Source organism: Camelus bactrianus, chromosome 3 (assembly GCF_048773025.1).
Source record: "Camelus bactrianus isolate YW-2024 breed Bactrian camel chromosome 3, ASM4877302v1, whole genome shotgun sequence".
Lineage (NCBI taxonomy): Eukaryota > Metazoa > Chordata > Mammalia > Artiodactyla > Camelidae > Camelus > Camelus bactrianus.
This window is the reverse complement of record NC_133541.1, coordinates 79,666,849-79,684,252: the sequence shown is the minus strand read 5'-3', so window position 1 is coordinate 79,684,252 and position 17,404 is coordinate 79,666,849. Positions and strand designations below refer to the sequence as shown.

The following is a 17,404-nucleotide window of genomic DNA, read 5'->3' as shown; positions in this document are numbered from 1 at the left end:
AGGGGTGAATTAAGACTAAGACTGAATTAACTGAGGTTAAGTTAATTACAGAGGCATTAAGTCTTGTATATCTGAATCTGTAGAATGAAATTTGTCTGCATTGCGTGAGTTTTCAGTAATTATAAAATTTCTTCTAGTTCTATCATTTATTATATATATAATTAAAAATACATAAAAATGCATATTTTGGTAATATTTTGTATACATATCTACCTACCTATCTGCATAGTTATCAGCTTAAAGAGTATATCAATTAGTTGGCCACTAGGTGGTACTAAAAGCTATCTTTTCTCTAGGCCCTCCTCGAACATCACTGATTTTAATATACAACTGTGAATTACTATAATAACAGCAGTAACCAGAGTAAAGGTTGAGATGGCAGCAGTTGGGTTCATATGAGGCAGTACTTATACTTAACACTCACAAAAACAGACTCTCACTGAAAGACGCTATCAGCTAGTTTGCATCTTCCTCTTTTTCTCACCCACCACCATGTCATCATAGAATATCCCAATCGTTACCTGAAACATCGAACACTATATATTCAACGCTCAGAGAAAACTTTAAACATACATGGTCTCTTAGGTCTCAGAGTTTAATTTTTAAATGAGCATTTTTACAGGTTGTGCCTCAAAAACATCTGAGAAACCCTTAAACCAACTCCCAAACACTAAAGCTCAGCCCCCAAATGTGAGCACAGTGGACCAGCAAATACGCTGTGTAATTTACCCAGCACCTGCTATCCCATGCTAAGGATGACTGAGGAGAGGAAGAAGGTCACCTCTTTCTGGTCGTCCTGCTATTTTATTTTTAAATAGATGTAATTTTAAAGAGATGCCCAGTAAAAGGGAAAGAAGAAGCATGAAAAAGCTCACAGGGAAGAACTTTCTAAACAAAGGGTTGGTGTCAAAGACAAAGTACCATGTCACAGTCCTCAAGACCACTCATTGGGAACTTGAAGAAGCAGGCTGAAGGAAACAAGGAACAAAGTAGGATCCACAGTGATCCATGTGAGTCCAGTCTATGGTCAGGTAGCAGAGGAAATTTACATTACTGAGCAGAAGAACCACTGTATGGTCTGGAGGACAGGAGTGAGAAAAATGTCCGCTGGCATACGAGCTTGTAGAATTGTAAGGAAATGATGCTGTTAGGAGGCCAGTCGAGAGTAGGCTGCAAAGATCAAGTTAAGGATTTAACTGTGATTATAAAAAGAATCAGATGAGAATCTATGAAAGGAAGCAGTAGAGTTGGGAGCAAGACGCCCTTAGGTTTCTCCCTCAGGATACGGTTCAGAAGAACTATATGAAGAGGGAGAGCCTGTCTGTCTGTGGAGCCCTCTCCTGGGAACCCCCTCCTGGGACCTTCTAAAGAGAAGAAAACATCAAAAACCTGCTGAAACAAAAAAGATTTGTCACTATTTAATGTTTCCAATTTATTAAAGAATCTAGCTTTTAAAGCTTAGGCTAAATTTAGTCTTGGATGTAGTTGAAGAATTAGATACCCTTTTCTCGAGATTGATAGTATACTTACACCTCACAAAATAATGAGTTTATTTTCCCCATGGCATGCTTAGTACTTTGTAAATATAATACTTTGTCTCTCACTGATATTTTTCTTTAAAATTTTCACAAGCAAAATCCTGGTAATCACTGAATCTGGGTAATGAGTATATGGGTTCTCTTTGTACCATTCTCATCACTTTGAAATGTTTGAAAATGTTGATAATTTAAAGAAAATAATTAAAAGTCTTTCCCACTCCAACAAGTATCAAGTAAATAAACTTACTTCACATGTGGGACAAGTTAAAACAGGAATATTTCTTCAGGAAATGCAACCACCTTGTTTGAATAGATCCTTTGAAAGTAGTCAACTTCAGTAATAGCATCAAAAGAAAGACCAGCCTGGTAACCTCTGGTTGAAAAATACTGTTTAAGAATAATCCTTGCCAGATGATTTGAGGACATTTTTTTTCATGCCAACTTCGACAAATTGGCTTATGGCTAACATTGGAAGGAAAGGGGGCTACATAATTAAAAGGAGATTGTATTAGTCATCTCAGGCTGCTGAGACAAAATACCACAGACTGTCATAGTGCTGGAGGCTGGGAAGCCCAAAATCAGCGTCCAGCAAGATCCAGTTCTGATGAGAGCTCTCTTTCCAGCTTGCAAATAGCCACCTTCTCCCTGTGTGCTCACATGGCCTTTCCTTGGTGTCTGTGTGTGTGCAAACTCTTTCATGTCTCCCCTCATGAGGGCACTAATCCCATCATGAAGGCCCCATCCCACATAGCCTCATCAAGCTCAAATTACCTCCTAAAGGCTCCATCCCCAAGTATTATCGCATTAGGGATTAGGGCTTCAACATCTGAATTTGGGATGGGGGAACATAAACTTCAGTCCATAACAGAGGTGGGAAGAATTGCAGAGTATGTGTTAAAATTCATATTGACTCCAACTGATTCAAGTTTCACCAAACTGTTGTCTAACATTAATCCCTCTGTATTCCTCTTCCTATAACAACTAGTCCATCACCTAGGGTAGCAGAGCCCACGAAGTGCACTGGATTCACATGGGTGTTTGGACTTTTCTTCAGCCCCTTCCTCTGCTCTTGCCCACAAGATCTACCTAGTGGACCATTTTCATACAATTTTAAATCAGTGCTAAATACTGACTAGTCTTCAAGGGTCATTTCCATTTTAATCAGGAATTCTTAAAAAGGAATCTCCAAAGTACAAAGAAACAAATCTCTTCTAGTATAATTTCAGGAAATGCTATAGCTAGTGAGGAGTTTGCAAACTTGGGATTCCATCTCATTATGCCCTAAATCACTACACAGAAGTAATTATTACTCTCTGCTTTGAGACAGACTCTTGCCTAAAACTAACACAATATTATAAGTCACCAGTATTTCAATTAAAAAAAGAATTAGGTAACACATGAACAGAGGACAATTCTGCCTTATTAATAATTTGCTAATGTAATGAACGAGTGACACTTTAACTATGGCAAATGAATCATGGAATTTTAGAAATAAAAGGGACCATTAAAATTCAAGCAAATCATTTTACAGATGAGGAAACAAAAGTTTAGCTTAGTTGGATGGATTTCCAGTACTGTATAATTACCTGAAGACTCAAGACTAGAATGCCTATCTACCACATCATTTCACGTCAGTGCTCCAGTTCTGTCTCAAATCATCAGACATCAAGATCAGCCTCTGGCAACACAGCCTCACTCTGGACCTGTTAATGGGGAGGTAGATGAAGGGGGCCATTTCCTCACCAGCAAGCCTTTATATTCTTAGCCTTGAGCAAGCAATTCTGCAGGTTTCATGCTGTGTTGGGCCTCAAAGATTAGTTCATGGCTTCCTGTTAGACAAACCACACATGTTGAATTGCCAGCTGCTGCCACCCCACATTCATCAGGCACTTTCCAGGTAGGTACAAGTCTTATTGCCTCCTTAATTACCAACGCACCAATGAAATAACAAGCGCAAGTCTCTTTGTACCTTCACAGGCTCCTGGAAAGGTCCGACCTTAAAGACATCTGTGGAGTCACTGGAGAAATGCTGGATTTAATAAATATTTCAGACACAAATCTACCAACTCTCTTAGGTCTCTTCTATCACCCGGTGTGACTATGGCAGATATGCCTCTCCTGGAGAGCTGGGTCTGTCTGGATTTCAGGACTTGGCTACTGGGAGCAGTTAAGAATGTGGAAATAGTGTTGCCCATTCATTGCTTCCATGTTGGTTTGAGGTTATGGAGAAAAAGGTAACATCGGCTCTCGGATGGATTAATAAGGAAGAGTGTTAAAAGTGTTTGGGATATTGTGGAAATTTTCAATACAAAATAAACAGAATAGTATAATGAATCCCCATGTACTCATCACCCAGCTTCAGGAATCAGCCATTCTCAACCCATCTGTACCTCCATACACTCCCCACTCTTATTCAATTATCTGGGGGAAAAAACCCAGAAACATATTTCTTACAGTTCTGGAGGCTGGAAGTTCAAGGTCAAGGCACCAGCATAGTCTCCTTCTCTGGTGAGCTCCTCCTTCCTGGTTTTTAGCTGGTGCCTTCTCACTGCATCCTCACATGGTGGGAGGAGCCTATCATTTTTTAAAGGAGGATGTATATATACTGAAATGCCCAATTAGCTATATAATTTGGAAATGGATACACCCATGTAACACATGCCCTACCATCTCCTTTTGGTCACATTTAAAATATGTAAATTGCACAACATTGTAAAATGACTATTACTCAATAAAAAATAAATAAAATATGTAAATTGGTAGATAAGGAAATAACATAGGTTTTTAGCTTTTCTCATTTTCAGATCATGAAGCATTACTGTGGATGTCCCTCATTTGGAAATTTCTTCCCTTTAGCCTCCTCTCTTCCCTTTTCAGCACTGCAAGGTTAACCCTTCTCCCTCACCTTTGATTTGAACACTGTTTGCCTCTGCACATTGGCTCCAGGTTTCTGCCTAGCAACTTAGATTTGAGGAACCAAATGAGATTTTCTGTAATTTCTTCATCGGCTTTGTCCATCTCAGATAAGAAGCCTGCTCCAAACCCCTCCCAGAACCCAGCAGCCAAGCTCACTTTTGACTGCTTTGCCTCAGAGGAGAAACGGAGCAGTCCAGGCTTCCAGGCCCACCCAGGCACCACCTGGAACTGAAAAGGGGCACAGGAAGAACAGAAATAAAATGCATTCTTCCCTGATCACGTCAAGTATGATGAATAGAAGGTGAATGAAATGGGGAAGATTATGAGAAATGCCTCAAGTCTTTCCTGATCAAAAGTAAGGAAAGAAAAGTAAGGCTTCTGGGCTGAGAGTGTCAGGGTAACTGTTTTTGCTATAACTATTCTCCTGCTAAGGTATGTATTTCAGCCAGATATACAGCCCAATACACACTCTTTTTATAATGTATTCCAGAAAAAAACACACATGCACAAATGAAAGTTTGCTGAGGGAATGGTATAGCTCAAGCGGTTGAGTGTGTGCTTAGCATGCACAAGGTCCTGGGTTCAATCACCAGTACCTCCTCTAAAAATAAATAAACCTAATTACCTCCTCCCACACACACCAAAAACAAACAAAAAAGCCCAAAAATAAAATAAAATGCTGGCTTAAAAAAGTTAAAAAGGTTTGCTGAAATAATATGTAAGACTACTGAGTTAAATACATTTAGATATTTTTTCTTTTTCTTTTTTTTTTTTTTGGTCATGAAAAAAAATCTGGTCACCATCAACTAAAGGGATTTTGCATTTTGTGGGCTGCAATCTAAAGTTTGAAAACTACTGTCCTGGGGCTTTGCCTAAGATGCTGGGTTGGAATGCTTCTCTCTGAGGCTCCGAGACTCACCATCTCTTTCACTGGGAGCCAGTTTGATCCTTTGGAAAGTATGGTTCCTCAGCTTAAATCCAGGCTACATGGACTCCTGACAAGAGATACTGTTCAGCTGGGGATTATTTAACACCAACCAATACTGAGTACCTGCCAGATGGACAGCTCCTCTTCACAGCCCGCCAGACCCACCAGAGCTGGGGTGGAGGTGGCTGGGGAGTCCATCGTGGTCAGAGGTAACGAGAGAGTGATGATGACGCACAGCCGAACACACACTCCATACTCGGCTGCCCCAAGATTCCCTGCTGTGTTTGCCACACCCTTTAGCTGCAAGAAGAAATGCAAGCCCCTTACATATAAGAGGTGCTGTGCGTGCAAAGAAAACACCAGACCCCTTCTCCAGAGAGATCTGAATCTAAATGCTGTTTAGCTAATGTCTATATCTGAAACCAAAAAGAAAAATGTAAAACATTTTAAAAGAGAAGGTCTGATGATAGCTATCCTAAAATAAAGGCCCTGGAAATATTACGATGCATAGCCTGATCCAGGTTTCTAATAAAAATAATAATAGTTATGTTTCACTGGGCTCTTCCTAGTGATCCATATAATGTGCTTTATATGAATTTCATCCTGGGGTTTCACAATAGCCTTAGGAAATTAAGTAATACTATGACCCCCATTTTATAGACAAGGAGACTGAAACTCTGAGCAGTTCAGTAATTTGTCCAGGATCACCCAGGAAGTAATCAGCAAAGACAGGATTTGAACTCAGGCCACATGATTCTGTGTGGGAACAGAGATGTGCCACTCAATCCCCTTTCAAGAGAGGACTTGTTGTCTAGTTGCTGAGAGTGTCATCAGGGGCAGCCTTTAGCTGTCAAACTCTTCAGGGGTTGACTCAGCCTCAAAGAAACTCCTTGACCAGAGTCACGATTTTCTCAGAGCAGCCTACACCCCTGACTGATTGAGGTAGAGATATGAAGGCCCAGCCATGACAGACCAACATAGGACAACTCTAAATGATCATTTTAACTCTAGCTTCCTGCGGAGTCAACTAAGATTGCCCATCAGGTCCATACCAAGCTGCACATCTCCCACTACCGAATCTTCCTTCCTTTCTCTTCTTTCCACAGTCCTTTCCAGGATGCTCCTTAAGAGGGATCCTGCCCACCAATTCTATCTCCAGGTATCTTCCCTGAGAACCAAAACTGTAGCAAGGAAAAATGTTCTCAATGGGCAGAGCTTCAAGAGGTCATCTACTATGTATAGAGAGAAATGGCCCAAGTTAGAATATATACAGACTCACGGCCAGTGGCAAATGGCCTAGCCACCTGGTGAAGAGCATGAAAGAAGAAAGACATATGAGTGGACAAAAATGGGAAGAACTTTCTATCATATATTTAAGTCCACCAAAGAGCATCCACCACAGAAGAGGCACTAAGCAACCAAGTAGATAAAATGACTCAGCCAGGAGACATCAGCCAGGCCCTGTCATCATCCACCCCAGTACCAGCATAACAGGCATATGAATGAAGTAGCCGTGGTGACAGAAACGGAGGCTGTGCCTGGGCCAAGTGACATGGGCACCCACTGAACAAAGGCTGATGTTGCTGCTACTGCTGCCAAATGTCCAGCAGGCCATTAACAGAGATTAACGCTTGGGCTCTAACATGGCACCATTCCTTGAGGAGATGAACTGATCATCTGGTGGCAAGTTGACTATATTGAGCCACTTCCAGTCTGAAAAGGCCAGTGATTCGTGCTCTCATCAGACACATATTTCTGGTATGGGTTTTCCCTGCCTATCTGTAGGGCTTCAGCCAGTATTACTATCCATGCTTACAGAGTGTGTGCTTATGGACACAGGATCCCACATAACACTGTGTCACATCAGTTAACTCACATTATCTGAAACACAGAAGGGGGCTCATGACCATGGGATCCACTGGTCATATCACATGCTGCACCACCAAGAAGCTTCTGGTAAGAGAAGTAGAAGAGCCTCTTAGAAGCACAGCTAAAGTGCCACTTTGAAGGTGATACTTTATGAAGATGGGGGACCACCCTCCAGGACATAGGATACACCTGAACCAAACACTTCATGTAGTGCTGCATCCTCATTAAAAAGACTACAGGGGTCTAGAAGCCAAGGAGTGGAAGCAGAAGTGACCACACTTACCCTGACTCCCTGTGGCCCATTTGGGAAATGTGTGCCTCCTGTCCCCAGAGCTCTTGCCTTTGCAGGGTTAGAAATCTTGGTCTTCAGTAGAAAAACACTTCCATCAAGGGATGCAGAAACCAGCAGGCAAGAAGAAAAGTCACCACCTTGGCTGAGGTCATTGAACAAGTCATCAAGAAAAGAGAGAGCTACAATTACACAATAGGGGCAAAGAGAAGTATGTTGACTGATTTCTTTGGGCACCACGTCATACTCTCTTGTTTAGTTACAACAGAAAAATGAACAAGTGGTGCAATCAGAGATGAGGATCTGGATTGTGCCATGAAGTAAGAAGCTGAGGTCAGCTCTCCCAGGGTGCAGGGAGTCTAGATTTGCTAGGGTGGGTGGGAGACAATGAGTATCAGTTGGGACCCCAAGACCTGAAGCAGTGGTTGGAACTGAACTTTTTCCCACCACTTCTTCTAAGATTCTCCCAGACAGAGAAGTCCACCAGAATTCAAGAGGAGCTGCTTCATATCCAAACAGATATGAAGAAGTGGATCCAAATGGCTCACAGAGGTGTGGAAATAGCTAAGCATACACAAGGTCCTGGGTTCAATCCCCAGAACCTCCATTAAAACAAAACAAAACAAAACAAATGGCTCAAGGAGTGAACTGGGATGAACATGGAGATGCACCGTGCAGTTCTTCCTTCAAAGAAGGGCTTGTTGCCCCAGCTTCTATGAGCACTGTCAGTAGACAATCTTCAGGCGTCAGCCCATCCAAAACCAACTCTGCTGCAGAGTCACCTTGCCAAGGTCACAACCTTTCTGGGTTTTAGATCCAATGAGATGTGGCTCTACATCCAATAACTGGTTGAGGCAGAGGTAGGAAGGCACAGCCATTTCATTTTAGTACAGGACAATCTGATGGGCCATATGGTAGGCAGAATAATGCCCCCCGCCATCATCATGATATCCACACCCTAATCCCTAGAACCTATGAATGACAAGGGAGCTCACAGAAGGTGGGAAATGAGGGGCAGAGGAAGGCGAGGACTCTAGGGTTTCTGGCTTGAAGACTGAGTGAATGATGGGCATAGTTTGGAGAGCCAGCTGTGGAGAAGGAGAACAAGTTCAGATTGAGGTTTTTGTGCAATACTCCAGTGAAGATGTGAAGCTATCTAGGGGGAGGCAAGATATGTAGATCCAGAATTCAACTGAAAGTTACGAGCTGCTAATATAGATTTAGGAACTATTAATAGAAGATACCCAGGGATAATGGGGAAAGGGATCAGAGGGAAGTGGAAAAGAGGATCCTGGAAGCACGAACATTAAAGAGAAAGGCAAAGCAAGAGGAAGAGCTGGGAACCAAGAGAGAAATGTTCTCAAGTCATGGGATGAAATGATTTTTAGAAGGAAGGAGTGGTCGTTTATGTGGGAAAGAATCGTTCTCATTTTGGTGAGAAACTTAAAACTGTAGAAAATTAGTGATGATCATAGAATATTGCGGAAGCCCATCTGTTTGATGTTTTATTCAACTCGCTACACATTTACTAGACCACACCTTTGTTCTGAACCGTGTCTTGGAGAAAAATATAATCTAGGTATAGTTTGTGCTTAAGATCTAAGAGCAGACCCTGAAGTCAGATATAAAAATGACTGTATGTTAGAAAAACCAGATATATTTGATGGAATGCCTTAATTTTTATTTGGGTATTTATACTTTTTTAGATAGAGGCTTTACTTCTGCTATGTCAAAAATAGGACCAAAGAATGGAAAGATTAAGTTAAAAATTAGACTCTACAATATCATTTTTTAAAAAAAGCAGTTATTTTGGAATCCTAGAGAATCATTATATATTCCTATTTGGGATTATACCACAGCTTGATTTGTCATTTCATTATACAGTAGCAGATCTTGCCAACATTTAAATGCTTCCTAATTATTTTTATTAAAAAGCTATATGTCATTGTTATAATTTTGTAAAGGGATTCTGAAAGAATTTACAAATCAAACAGTCTGTTTCTGCAGGGCCTATTTCTATAGTACTTAGGTTTATCACATTCCTACATTTTACACTGAAGAACATTCAAATGGAAATCAAAGAATTCCATTATGAACTCAATTATCTCTTTGGAGACACTGCTGAGAACATTTATCAATATTAGTGTAGTGGGGAAGGAGTATGGAATCATGAACTGGAAAACTGGGTTCTCAGTCTCTATCACTTACTATTTGGGTAACTTTGGACAAGTCACTCAAGTGCTCTGAACCAAAGTGTTCTTATCTATAAAAGGGTAACCACAGTAGGATTGCAATGAAGCTAAAACAAGGTGTAAAATACACTACATCAAATAAATATGTGGAACTGCTTTACATACTATAAATTCCTATACAAATATTTATCATATTATCATTATTATTTCCTTGAGAGAAAGGTTAATTTGAAACAAAATGTTCAAATATGAACCCCAGCTTGAGGCTTTATTTATAAAATAGATGCATATTTACATCAGTTTCAATGGTATGTAGAATCATTGCCAAGTTGTAAACAGAATCACCAAATAACCAATCCCTTTCGATAGTAAATGGAAAATAAACAGTCATTTAGGGCATTTCGCTGATCTTAATGGCTAGATACCTCTCTTTGGCACCTGACATTCATGACAGATAAAAGAAATTAACACATAACTGAGATCTTGGAATTTAAAAAATCATTTCATAAATAGAAATACATGAATAAATGTGATATATATATGAATATTTGTCTTTGCTGGGAGATAGATGTTAGATAGCTAGATATAAGATATACTTATAAAGCATAAATATATCCATTTTTATCAGCATTTTTACCAAATCTCTTGATTTAAGAAAGACAGAGATTAAAGAAAGAAAGATCAAAGAATAAGAGAATCACATTTTGAATAATTTTGAATATGAAGCAATATGTTTACCACAGAATCTTTAAATCTTAGAATTAAAAGGAATCTTAGATTTTATATATTCATACTGTCCACCAGATTCCTTATCAGTGGTTTTTTGGCCTCTGCTTGCACACAGAATAGAAGAGTAAACATTCTACAAGCTACCCCATTCTTTTTTTAAAACAATTTTTCTCTTCCATTTTTAAACAAAATTAATTTAAGAAAATTCTTAAATTCTCTTTTATATTATCGTGACACATCATCTTGATACTTCTTTAAGTTTTTGTAGACATAGACATTTTGTGGGGCAAGAATATCATTTATTCGTTCACTGAACATTAATTGCCAGTTACCAGCTGGCATCCGTACAAGTAGACCCCACTCACAGGCCAAGGCGCAGTCAAGTTGGAGAAAGCTGTGAGTCAGCTGTTATTGATCTCCAAAACCAAACCTCCAACTTCTTTGGAAAATCTCTTTCCCTGTAACAAATCTAATTGCCTCTTCTGAAATAGCCCCCCTCAGTTGATTTTGCAATTGAGTCATTATCACATTTTCCTGTGACTTCCCCAAACCAAATACTGAGGTAAAATGAGAATAGCCAGAGTGTAACGGGCAAATAAAACAATTCCTACCCTCTCCCTGCTAGACTTTCTCTAGCTCTATCTCTATGTACAATAAAGAGTAAAATGGATAAACCTGTGATAATTTTACTTGCATTTATGGAGACAGCACTGAAGCAGGTGGTTGTAACTCTCCCTTCTCATCCCAGGCTCACCAGTGACCTTAGGTGAGTCTCATCTCATGTTTCCACGTTTGAGCTGAGTAGTGAATAAAGCTCCTCATGCCTCTTTCATGCTATGACTGACTGTCCCATTTATTCCACTTCTAGAGACTTTCCCTAAAAAATAACTCTGTTTTAAAATTTAACTTAATTTCCCCTAATGATCACGTGGTAAATTTGACTTTTTTTTCTTTTGAAGTAGAATTCCGTGAGATTTAACACACGTATAGATTCTCGTACCCCCACAATCTGACAACCATCACCCGGAAAACTTCCCTTATAGTCACACCCTCTTCCCCTGGCCCCTCACAACCGCTAATCTGGTTTTTATCTTTGCCTTTTTGAGAATGTGAAATAAGTAAAATCATACGATATGGAAACCTCTGAGACCGGCTTCCCTCACTATCCATCCACCATCCTACACAGGCAAGCCCCTTGTCACCCCTGCAGCTAAATGAACTGTTCTCTGCTGGACATGGGCTGTCAGTTTCCAAAATTACCTTTCACTTAATATCTCCCCAAGTAGCCACCACGATGCGTCTTTCTTGGTCTCCCACCCTGAACTGTAAAGTTGTGTTGTGCTTTGTTTCTTAAAATTAGTTGCCCCATTTCACACCAGGGCACTGATGGCTCCAGAGGAAACAGGCTCAGCATACTCATCCTGGATCAGGAGCAGAACCGACAGGCTTTATGGGCTCATTTATCCCTGTTCCCCCCTTTCCGCATCTAAACAAACTGAAAAGCTTTCAAGCACTATGCCTGACAAAGGTAGTTCTTTCTGAGTTCACCTTAAAATCCTTAGGGCTCACTTGAATATTTCACATAGCAAATGCAGGAGCCACCTGCAGTGTCTGAGAGAGGAAACAAAACCCAGAGGCACAGAATCCCTTTTCTAAGCCAATAAGCAAACAAGGCTGTCATGATCCATTACAAAGTGACAGACCTCCCACCAGAAGAGGGTGCTCTCAGATGTGATCTGTTACCACCTACACCTTGGTCCCTTTGACCTCAGGGTAGGATTGTGCTAATAAAAAAGGGAGAGGCTCATTAGCTTTCTTTTCCATTCATGCTTGTTTTGAAAACATTACATGCCTTGCAGATTACATGATAATTATACTTAAGGGCTGCCAAGGCGCTTCAGGAATAATTACCATATGATTTGCAGGTTTTAGAGCTCATGGTAACACTTTAGTGCTGGGAGGCCTTTTTTAGTCATTCCCAGAAATTACCCTACTCTCACAGTCTTAGACTGTTCCTCAAGCCTGATGAGAAGCCAAGGAGGCTAAATGAGACCTGTTCCAAGGAGGCAGGGAGATTCGGGCGATGGCTCCATGGTGGTGCTGAGTGGAAGGCTGGCCAAATCAGAGCCTTGTACTGGAGCCACATGAAGGCTAAGAATTAATGAAGATGAAAGCCTGCATAGGGACCTTGTGATAGACACAAAAGTGCCTCCTCTTTCCTTATTCTACTTAGAATCCTTGAAATGTAATTAAAAGAGGCAAGCCAGTCATTTTCACCACTGAACTGAAATTGCTTGTGAGGATGTGTCTAACAATGACTACCTATGTGGTAAAGCCATCGAGAATTCTGCCTTCTCGGCAGGTGAAGTTTCAGCTGATCGTTCCTCTCTGGTGTGACATGCATTCCTCCTTGGGCGCTATGGACACCATTCCTCCCCCGGCAATGTCCCACTTCTCTTTGATTTCTCTGTCGACTCCTTTTACACTGTCGAGTTCTGTGTTTGACACATAGTGGTGGCTGGGTAGTTGTCTGCTGAATTGGTGGTAATCAAATACCACCTAGGAATTGTGGTGAATGTGTGTGCATCAGTGGTTAAGAAGAGTGTGTGCAGTGGCAGAAGATGGTGTCTCGTGTGCCGCTCACTCACTTGCTCATCACCCAACACCTATTTAACACCTATTAAGGGACAGATGGCATCACAACAAGGAACAAAACAGGATTTCTGCCTTTGGGAAACTAGTCTAGTGGGATTTGCTGATAAATAATAAGGCAATGAAAACAGAGCCCAATGAGAGCTATGTTCTGGAAGCAAAAAGCACTGGGGGAGTTGGGAGGACACGCCCCCAACTCCAGGCCTGGAGGATAACAGGTCTCCCCAGATTTTCAGGCTGAGACCTGAAGGGTGACTACGATTTGGAGAGGGTTAAGAGGAAGCACGTTTCAGATGAAGAAAATAGCCTGTGGGAGAGCCTAGAGGTAAAAGACAGCTGAGAGACTTTGAGGAAATGAAGGGTGTAGGCAAGGGAACAGGGGAGGAAGGGACAGATTAATTCACGTGTTTGCGCATTTAGGAGGATTCCAAGCGAGCAGAGTGTCAACAGTTTGTGCTCAGGACGCTAACTTAGCCTCACAGAGAACTGGGTTACCAGTTTAGGAGGATCTAACAGAATTGAGAAATACACCAACTTAACTACAGTGAAAAGAAAGAGAAGAGATAATTTCTGGATGAGACTTGGTAACTGAGGCTTTATAGGAAACACTGGGGATCTTCACAATTGTGCGTTGTGTAAGGCAACAGGGTGGGTGTAGGGCCCCTTTCCTTGCAAGAGAATAAGATTCCCACAAGAGGGCGCCCTTGCAAGAGAGTTAATGCGATTCCCACAAGAGGGCGCCCTTGCAGAAGGAAGTCCGCACTCATCATTCACATCCTAAGTGCCTGACATGAGAAACCTCAGTAAACGAAGGCCCTCGGAGCGACCCAGCAGGACGACAACCCCTGATGAAGACAGAAGTTCACTGGCCCACTTAAATTCCTGTGGAGCTGAATCATAGGTCTTCCTGTGATTCCAAAACAAAAGAGTCCTATTAGCACCTCAGCGCTCTATTTTCCGATGTCACATCACTCGTTAGGAGTGTCACACTATTTGTAATAGCTTCGATTAAATTTGTACTTACCCTATAAACAACGAGCTGCCGGTCTTTGGCATCTAGGAGGATTCAAGGTGAACCTTTCGGCTTCTTTCAGTTTTTATACCACACCTATCCCCATCAGGTCTGCTGCAAGGAGAGATGGTGCTTTATTTTAGGTGATACAATACAGCCATGCAGACATTGCTACACACATGCCCGTCACCTTAAAGTCACTTGATTTCTTAGTGATATGATCTTGGAATTTCAGCCCACTTCCTCAGGAAGTGCTACTAGCAGCACAGGATGCAGAATTTAGTCTAATGAGCAGATAACAATGTGGGTGTTTTAAGCCCAAGCTATGTCTTGGCTGACTGCTTAGATAAAAAAGAATAAATGGACCCTTGTTTTCCTTGCCTAAGGACCCCTTATTGGAAAGGCACTCCCCTGCCCCCACAGGTGTTGACATAGTATAAATTCATGGCAGGTAATGAATATAATCTGCTGTGTTCCCTCACTTTCCCAGCCCCTTTCCAAGGCTTCAGGAGAGCCCTAACAATTTTGTATTACAATTTTTTTTTCTTAAACGGGGCTTCCCTAATTACAGAAGCTTCAGGCTGTCCCCACAAAACCTTGGTTCCTCAGATGTTATTTACATGAATCCATATCTCGGGCTATCCTTTCAGCAGCAGAACACCTGTCAGTCCCTGCTAGAATGAACACCTCGAGGACAATAGCAATTGTTTCCAGTTGTACACATTTCCAGCAGCTTTTCTCCCCTGGTCTTTCTTTAAGGGACTATTGTATCAAAGAGAAGGAAGGAAGCTGACTAAGAAGAGGAAGTTATGCCTAAGTCATTTGAAAAGTGTATTTTTCAAGTGACACAACTTTTTCCCAAAGTACAAGTTTCAGGTTAGGCTAAGGACCATGTGGATTGAAACATGAATCTGTGGAGTTGAATTCCTTCTTTGCTCTGTTCCTCCTCTTCTTGGATTGTTCTTTGAGCTTTTACTAATTTCCCCAGTGTCCTCTCTGCATCCTCAAGTTCACTTAACTCGTGGTCCATCTGCCTCTTGTTTCCTTTTTCCTCAGCCCCCCAGAGATACGCATGCCTCATTTTCTGCATAGCTGGCGTCATTTCCATCTTTGGCATGTGAGAGTGTCTGTGATGGCTGTAGATTTATTACTTCTGTTTTCCTGGAGTCATTCTCATCCCTGCCTGTCTCAGACAGCTCCCTTCTACATTATTTCATTCTGTGTCATTCCCCTCAGCCACACCAGCCAGCAAGGCTAATGGAGACACTGAACTGAGCATGCTTTTTGTCCATCTTCATGGGAAATCATTTCCAATGGCATGTACTCTTTGCAGTGGAAAAGCAGGAAACAATCTCGTTCTTTGTGGTCTCAAGCCCACAGTGGCAGAGGCTGACTTACTACAAAACTTCCAGCTTCCAGGCAAAAGGGAGAAAGAGTGCTGGGCACATGTAAAACACAGAAATACACGCATGTGCCCACACAGTTAAACACACCTTAGGTTTTCGCAGTCAGTGACATGCACCTGGGTATAAGTTCCAGCTTCAAGCACTTTCTACATGTTGGATATGTGTTTGTAAGTAGGCCCATTTTTTTTTCTTTGACATTCAGTTAAGTTAAAAGCAAAAACAGCCATCTGTACTGCCTTTGATACAGTAGATTGCTAAAAGCTGTTCCCTGTCAGATCTCTTCTTTCAGCCTTGGCGGGGAGACACAGACACATATGACACTTCTGTCACCCACACATGAAACACACAGATTTCAACAGAGTCATAGGTCCTCTATGAAACCATCAGGCTACATACAAAATCCCTCCCAAGGGATTTGGCTTTCCTTCTACTGCCATAGCAGAAAGGAAGGCATTAATTTTGCTTTCAGGTTTTCTGTTTTGTGTGTGTGTGTGTGTTGTTTTTGCCACCCAGGGCACCAAACGCTCTCTCTGATCCTCAATTGTGTTCCACATTTTTCATTAACACCGGCATTTAAGCAGCTCATTCTAATTCTTTCCGTTGCTCCTGTTCTGCGTGAACTATCTGCTGGCAGTTGCCATGCCAACCCCAAATCCTGGGGTCCTGCTGCTAGATCACAAGCTGCCATTAGCATATTTTTAATAGCACCTGATTGCCCTCCAAAGACCTTCCAGTAGCTGAACTCCATTAGCTCAGAGTGTCACGAGATTTGACTGCAGATTTACAAACTGGATCAGGGAGAGAAGAGGCTGAGTGGCACAGCCAGCCTCCAGGCTGAGTTTCCATGAGTGCCAGGTTGGTTCCTGGGGTCCCATTCACAGGGAAGATATTCACAGGTGTGTGGTCCGTGTAGGTATCAGTTCTTAGCTTCCTGGAGCTGACTTACCATAATGTGGTGTGGAATGCCAGCATGACCCTCAAGCTGGTGGAAGACTTCTCCTGCTTGTATTGAAAAAATCAGCTGCTCTCCACTGTCTAGGGACCCGGGCAGAAATGGTGATGCTACCATCTTGCACTTTCTAACTTACACCAAACTGAATTGATCAGGCAATTCTGATCCAAAGTCAGTAAAGAGTTAGAGAGGGAAGAGTGAATGAGAAGTATGTCAATAATTAAGAGAGTTAAGATAGACTATTTCAAAGTATGTAGTTAAGAGCTTTTGAAATTAAGTTGCTTTGAAGTTCTGAAGACTCTCAGCAGCCAGTGCGCTAAGTAAAAGAATGCTGACATCTAAAGTAAAGACAAAAGGAAGTTGAAAATTGCTACTCAAATTTGAAGAAAGCCAAAAGAGTTAGGTTAAATGGTAGGTAGAAACAATTTAGTGAAAAGGGACCTTGCAGACTCAGATGCTTCTGGAGACAAGAGAGATAAGGCACAAGAAAGAAGTGAGATGATTGGAAGATGATGGGAGGCCCAGGGCCATAGGCACATGAGTGATGTAAGGACTAGAGCAATATGAGTGCTGACTCTGACTAGATAGAGTGCATTCTCCCACGGCTCATCAGGATGGCCCAGTGCTGCCAGACCTTCAGAGAGCTGAAGAAAAGTTAGAAATATATATATATCTTTGATGAAAGTTCCTGATTTTAAAATATTGAGCACGTTGTAATTTGTTTTGAAAACACTGGACCACCCAACATTGTGAGGGCAGAAAAACCCCACTTCTTGTGTTGAATATGGTCCACGAGCTGCCAGTATGCAACTCGTTTTAAAAGGAATCCATGTTCCATCCTAGAACCAAGATATCATTAAAATAATGAATCCAAATAACTAACTAAGGAACTGTATTTTGAAAGAAAGCATACTAGATGAG

At 41.5% G+C, this 17,404-nt stretch overlaps 1 protein-coding gene across 1 annotated transcript in view; it reads right to left on the bottom strand.

Moving 5' to 3' along the window:
• Positions 1–14,292, bottom strand: part of YTHDC2 (YTH N6-methyladenosine RNA binding protein C2) — an 83,784-nt gene extending 69,492 nt beyond the window's left edge. Inside the window, exon 1 of the mRNA XM_045507772.2 lies at positions 14,138–14,292. The gene's annotated coding sequence lies outside the window, so the exon portion shown is untranslated. The remainder of the gene's footprint in view (positions 1–14,137) is intronic.
• Between the last annotated feature and the right edge of the window lie 3,112 nt (positions 14,293–17,404).